Source organism: Enhydra lutris, unplaced genomic scaffold, assembly GCF_002288905.1.
Source record: "Enhydra lutris kenyoni isolate GAN:26980312 unplaced genomic scaffold, ASM228890v2 scaffoldscaffold93, whole genome shotgun sequence".
In the NCBI taxonomy this organism is placed as follows: Eukaryota; Metazoa; Chordata; class Mammalia; order Carnivora; family Mustelidae; genus Enhydra; species Enhydra lutris.
In genome coordinates this window covers 2121755-2128347 of record NW_019154177.1, presented here as the reverse complement: position 1 = coordinate 2128347, position 6593 = coordinate 2121755, and the positions used below count along the sequence as shown (strand labels likewise).

General features: G+C 48.0%; 1 protein-coding gene and 1 non-coding gene across 2 annotated transcripts in view; both read right to left on the bottom strand.

The window, feature by feature from the left end:
• LOC111138601 overlaps positions 1–6593 on the bottom strand; it is an 896555-nt gene that overhangs the window by 49085 nt on the left and 840877 nt on the right. The gene's annotated exons all lie outside the window — the stretch shown is intronic.
• TRNAS-UGA lies at positions 3560–3641 on the bottom strand. The gene has a single exon. It is a non-coding gene; the product is annotated as a tRNA-Ser (tRNA).

The following is a 6593-nucleotide window of genomic DNA, read 5'->3' as shown; positions in this document are numbered from 1 at the left end:
TCAAATACTGTCCTCCCTCGCCCTTTCATCTGACAGCTGCGAGGCGCGCGCTGGTGGGGACCGTGAATGGTGGGTGTTGGGTGCTGAAGCGCAGGCGACCGGGACCCCAAGGGCACCCTTCCCGGCTTCCGCCCCGCCTCTCCCCTCCCGTGACACCTGACCGACCGAAGGCTGGCTCCAGGATTCAGGGAGCTGTGCAGACGTCGTCAGGACACTGTTACGTTAAAGTTTGTTAGGTAGAGCAGGAAATGGCCGGATAGTGAATTAAAATAACAAAACAGCAGATCACGGGAGAAATCACACTAGAGAAGTTCATGACTGACGGGTCTTGGAGGAAGTGTACAGCACTCTTTAAGGCGGCGCATGGGGAGGTCAAGGCAGGGAACAGAGCAATGAGACCCGGGAATCTGTCTTCATTAGGGTCCATGGGCCGAGAGCTTGCGCAGCTCCGGGGCTAAGGCTGGATTAGTCAATCCGGACCGCAAGAGGGGTTTGGGTGAGCTTCACGGGGGGGGGGGGGGGGGGCCTAATCTAAGGACAGCACAAGGTCATGGTCCTGGGAGGCAGGGAGGACTGTTGATCACAGGGGGTTGGGGAAGTCCTAACAGGAGATGACATTTGCTGGTGACTCTGTGGGCTGTTCCGCATGGCCCTTATAGGAGGTCCGGGAGTCCCTGATGCTCCCTGCAGGCCACGGAAAGTGGATGCCATGGCAGCCACACCTGGAGTAGTTTAGCTAGCCTCTCGACCTGTACAGGTCCACCTGGATGTGAATAAGGAAAATGAGTATGAAATAGACAATCCAAGAGAAAAACGGGCAGAAAAGTTCAACAGGTCTTTCAGAAAAAAGGATATCAAAAGAACCAATAAACATATGAAAGGGTGATCTTCTTCATCAGTCACCAGAAAAAGTGAAAAGTAAAACAATTTGATTCCACTACTGTATTCCTCAATTCTCCAGAGAGAGAACCAGTGGGATGTGGGTGTATATGGAGCTTTATCTTAAGGAATTGGCTCACAAGATTATGGGAGTTGTGGTAAGTCCAAAATCGCCGGGTGGGCAGCAGGCCGGGGACCCAGGAAGAGCCAGCACTGTAATTCAAGCCTGAAAACTACCTGCGGACAGAATTCCCCCCTGCTGGGGTGGGGGGGGTTGATCAGTCTTTTGTTTTATTGATGCCCACCCAGATTGGGGAGGGCAGTCTCCTTGACTCAAAGTCCACCAATCCAAATTTAATCTTCTCCCAAAACACCCTCACGGAAACATCACAGAAACACAGAAGGATGACTGACCACTTATCTGGGCACTGTGGCCCACCAGACTGGCACATAAAACTAACCGTCACAACTATTTTCCTATTTGAAAGGTTAAACTAACAAAAGGCAGGCAATATACCAAGTGTTCTCAAGGATGTGTGTTGTTTTGTTTTTCTATAAACAAAAGCTCTGTTCCTATCTGGACCTTTTCTTTCCATTTTCGTTTGCATGCAAATCAGAGTACTGAGTCTCTGAATTTAAACTTTTTTCCCCAAATCAAAAAAAACAAACAAACCCATATTAATGTTCTTGGTCCCTGAATGTGCAGGAGAACGTATGAAGAGAGGGCAGGGACCAGAGAACCTTCCCCTGGAGTTTCCAGGTTGTACTAGACGGAGACATTGAACACGGTGAGTATTGGCGGGAAACTGTGCTATTCGATTTGGGAGGTTTTCTCTAACTGAACTGATTTTCATTTTTTATTTTAAAATCCTACTTCTTTACATTCTGTGTTGTTTGACTCTCATATCTAGCTATCTTTGGACCAAAACAGACAAGTAATGAAATGAAACCGAAACGTACAGACGTGATACCATGTGTGATAGCACACAGTGGATAAAGCCTACTGGCCGCCATGTGCGAGACAAGCTCCCTGAGCCCACCTTCTTTGCATTCCCCTTTAGTTGTAGCTTTTATGGCAATATCATGAAGGAATTCCACATGGACTCATGTTCTGAAGATAAGACCACTGGCTGTCCCAGTCATTTACTAAGTTTACATATTCTGATCACCATTGCCACGGATCTCCTTCCGCAATTTCTGCTCTAAAATTCTCTTGTGACTAATCCTGGCCTCAAAAGCCCCCTCCTTGAGACACTGAGACTCTTTCTGACTAAGATTCTCCCTTGCTGAGTAAGTCTGATACACCCTGTTTACCAGAATCAGCAGGCTTCCCTGATGGGTTTTGTACGGGGCTCTGCAAGGATTTTGCTTTTAATCTCAAACCCAAAATACTGCTGGGCTTGGCAGCCTTAAATCCATTTCCTGTGGTTTAACAAAGCGTTCCCACTCCTGGGCTCTGGAGATTTCAGGCTAAGAAGACAGAATAGATGTGTTGCTCTTCTTTATAAACTAATCATTCATATGAAGTGACAATAACAATCACTTCTTATCACTCAAAAACAGGTAACACCTCATTGCTGTCCAATGACATTCTGCAAACTTGGGCTAGCAGAACACTCAGTACACAATGGGTAACAACCCCATACTCCAGACCAACCACTTAGACTTATCTATGGAGGCAAAAATCTCAGTAAGAGAGTTAGGCAGTAACATTAATTTCCAGCTGTAGACAGTAGCAATGAAAGCCCCCCTGGTCTGCCCCTACACCCGCCCCAACTTTTGGTTCCCTGGTATAGACCCAAACTGAGAGTTCAAGCCCAGCCCTTCCTCTTACTAGCTGGGTGAACTTGGCCATGTTATTTTACTCCTGTGGGTGTCAGTTTCCAGATTTATAAAGTAAGGGTAATAATAGTATTCATTTCTTATGAATGTGATCACACAAGCTAACACACATAAAGCACTTGGAAATACGTCTGTAATGTCTGATAAGTAGGAACTGATATGAAAGTCATTCCTGTGTATAAACTACAGCAGGACTGTGTCACTAACCCCTGGTTTTTAAGAAGTGTGTTCCCTGCAGTATCTGTGACAAGTGACCTCACAACTACACCTAAGAAACTCTTTTGTCTACATACCATTTTACTGGGCAGTGTTGGTCAAGTCAAGTTTCAGTTTCTTATTCTGTAAAATGAGACTGATGTCACCTATGCTATGGGGTTATATTGGAGATTAAATTAAATGATGTCATGCATATAATGCCAACTCAGTGCTTGGGACCTAGTAAGGATTTAAAAAAAAAAAAAAAAAAGATAGCTGTTAGAGTAAATGCCGCTTTATACATCTTGAGTTCTAGATAGTAGCAAGGAAAACACCTCCAGCCCCGGAGAGGATGGGGATCTGGCTGATGCTGAGCACCCAAGTTGGCTGTGACCCGTAATTGAGGAAAAGGAACAGCCCTCCTCAAATCAGGTATAACATTCGGTGACCTTCCCACCCTCGCAGAGGCACTCATCCACTTAACACTGAGGGTCAAAGTCTGAGATACGGTGGTGTTTGGAATTGGAGGAACAGATCCAACCTGACCCAGAGAAATAGGTAACTGGCAACGCAGAGGGAGACCGGCTGGGACTAGAAGGCAGAAGTTCCGGGCGGCAGCAGTAGGAAGGAGCCTTTGTAAAACCGTAGCCGGCAGGATTCGAACCTGCGCGGGGAGACCCCAATGGATTTCAAGTCCATCGCCTTAACCACTCGGCCACGACTACCTACTGGCAGGTGCCTCTTGTCCGCGACTTAGAAGGTGCGCCACCTCAGAGACACCCGCCCACCTCTCTCCGCGGCACGACATCACGCTGTACCAGTAGGAGGGAGAGACGGTTCGTGTCACTGTTAAGTCTGCGAGCGAGGAATCCCCTGCGTCCAGTCAGGGGACAGTCCTGGGTGAAACGCGTGGCCCATAAGCAAATCCAAATTCGGCGGGGCGCGTGGAATTCGGAGAAGCCCTGGGAGCCGCAGGGGACAGTCTGTGCCCAGAACTCCCGCCGCCGTCACTGCCGACTGCCCGCCCGCAGGGAGGGACCTCGGCGCAGGTGGCGTCCCCAGCGACCTCGGACGTGCGGATGCCGACGGTGCCTGGAAGCGGGCTGGAAGGAACTGGAGTGGTTCGCGTCTGCTTTCCGCGCTCAACGCCAAGACCCAGGTATCTCGCAGGGCAGCACCCACTCTGCCCGGTCCCTGCTCGGGAAGAGCGGGCTGAAGCCGGGCGTGGGCGGGCGTGCGGGCTGGGCGGGGGCAGGGAGGGTCGAGGAGCAGAAGGCGACGCTGGGGAGGTCCCCGCTGGTCGCCTCCGCAGAGAGGGAAGCCCGAGCCTGGCGCATGGGGGCGAAGCAGCTCGACACCCGGGGTTCCGGCCTCGGGACTCTGTCCGCGCCTCACACACAGCGGGGTGTGAACGCCGCCCACTCAATCTAGACACATTGACCGAATCCTTCCCGCCCGTAGTCCTGATGCTGGGGCGCCCTACAGAACCGGCTTCTTTGAATGGAAGATTTAGGGGCCATAGGGTTGAGCCCTGGGAATTGAAGTACTTGATCGAAACACCGTCACAGCCGACTCGGACAGACCTCCAGGTACAATCGGAGAAACCTTCCAGGTCTGAGGCCCTCGGTGTCTCTAGCAGTGAACTCTCCCACATTGTTTTCATTGAGGGCCGGCAAAGAGGGCTGCGCCCCTGGTGGGATCAAGTGGGTCGCCCAGGAAGAAACGCTGCAATCCTACGCCCTCCCACCTGTGAATGAGACTTTACTTGAAAACACTCTTTGCTGATGCAATCAGATAAAGCGAGGTCATTCTGGATTGGGTTGGGCCCTAAATCCAATGACTGTATCCTCATAAGGGGAGGACGAACAGACACACGGGGACAAAGGCCATGTCAGAAGGACGCAGGGATGGGAGCAAGGCAGGTGCAAATGCAGGCAGGCCAGGGAGGAAGCCTTGACACAGCCTCCCTCAGACCTTCTAGAAACAGCTAACCTTGCAGACCCCTTGAATTCAGGTTTCTGGTATCTGGATCTGTGAGAGGAGAAATTTCTGTTGTTTTAGGCCACTCACTCTATGGTAATTTGTTAGGGCAGCCCTAGGACGCTAATAAATCTCCTTCCCCTTGTGCTTGGAACAACGTCCCTGTTCTCGGTCATGCTTCCCAATTCCACCAAGGAAGCTCACACAAATGGTTACTTCCTTCACATGGCAAACTTACTTTGGAGAGAACTCTTCTAGGGAAATAATCCAAACTAAAGGAAATTATTTGTGTGCAAAAACTTCTGTGATACTTTTAGTTATAATAATACCATAATTAAAACATCTCCAACAATGGAGGGGGTGGGTATATAACTTACATTATCTATGCCTGGAAGAATGTTGCAAAGCTATTGAAAACAATATTTTGGAAGAGGTTGTGATAGCTCAGGGAAGAAGCGCATGATAAAATGTTAACTGAAAAGAGCCAGATTAAAACTGTATGTAATATATGACCTTGATTATGTACAGTTTTGCTTTATAAATATTTGGAAGTCGAGGCAGGAATATGCCAAAGTATTGGGTTTGAGGGTTGTGGGTTTTTTCCCCCTGTGTTTTGCTATGATTTGAAGTGTATGTCATTACTGAAGTCTTTAAAATGAAGAAGCAGAAATAATGACTTTATTGCTGGACTGAGAAGGAAGGATTCTCTACACACGAGACTTCAGCATTATTCAGTAGCCACGCATGGGCTCAAGTGGCCATCATGCAAAGACACTACTTGTTAAATATGTTGTGATGAGGCCAAGTTTTACAGAGAGATTGAGTGCTGGACCAAGGTCACAGAGCTGGCCCCTGAAAGCGAGGGGAGGGTTGCAGCTGCGACATCTGAATTCAACGTAGGGAGGGTTTAGGATAGAAAAATGCTGCACTCATTTTGATTTTTGTTGTTGTTGTTTTAATAGGTTCTGTCAATCCATTTTGCTTTTAAAACTAAATATTGTGTAATTTATAATGATGATGATGATAATCATAATTTAAGAAATAATTTGGGAGACTGAAGTCCAAAGCCAGCTACAAAGGTGAGGTCGTGGCTGGAAGAGACTGCCTTTCAGATGTTCAGATTTCAAGAAAGAGTCCTCAACAAATGACTGTATAGGTTGCAGTGTGTGTGTGTGTGTGTGTGTGTGTGTGTGTGTACACTTTCCTCAGATGCACAAGACAGGCAGCACCAAACAAAAACCCTTAAAATGCTCTATAATGGGTGGTCTCAGTTATAGTATTTTTCAGAGCAAGGTCTTCTGGTCTTGGCCTTGTTTATTTAGGAAAAAAAGCTTTTCTTATAAATTAAAATAGGCCAGTTTTGTTTTGTTTTGTTTTTTAATGTGGCAGGAGAGTGGCACCAGACCAGAAGGGACTTGTCAGAGGCTCTGCTCCTGGGCTCCAGGTATCACTCAGACACGGAAAGTGATCCCTGAAGGCCTGGAGCGAGAATCATCCAAATGGTCAGGATGGGAACCAAACTTGAGCTTGGAGTGGTAAAAAGGATTAGAAAAACCCATCTCCTGCCCAGGAAGCCAGCCCTGAATGAGCTGCTCAGACATCACAAAGGCCACAATTTTTACTCATCTACACATATGCTCACAATGAAACCACTGGAAAAATACTGCCAATTGGTTACTAGAAGGGCTTTTGTGGGG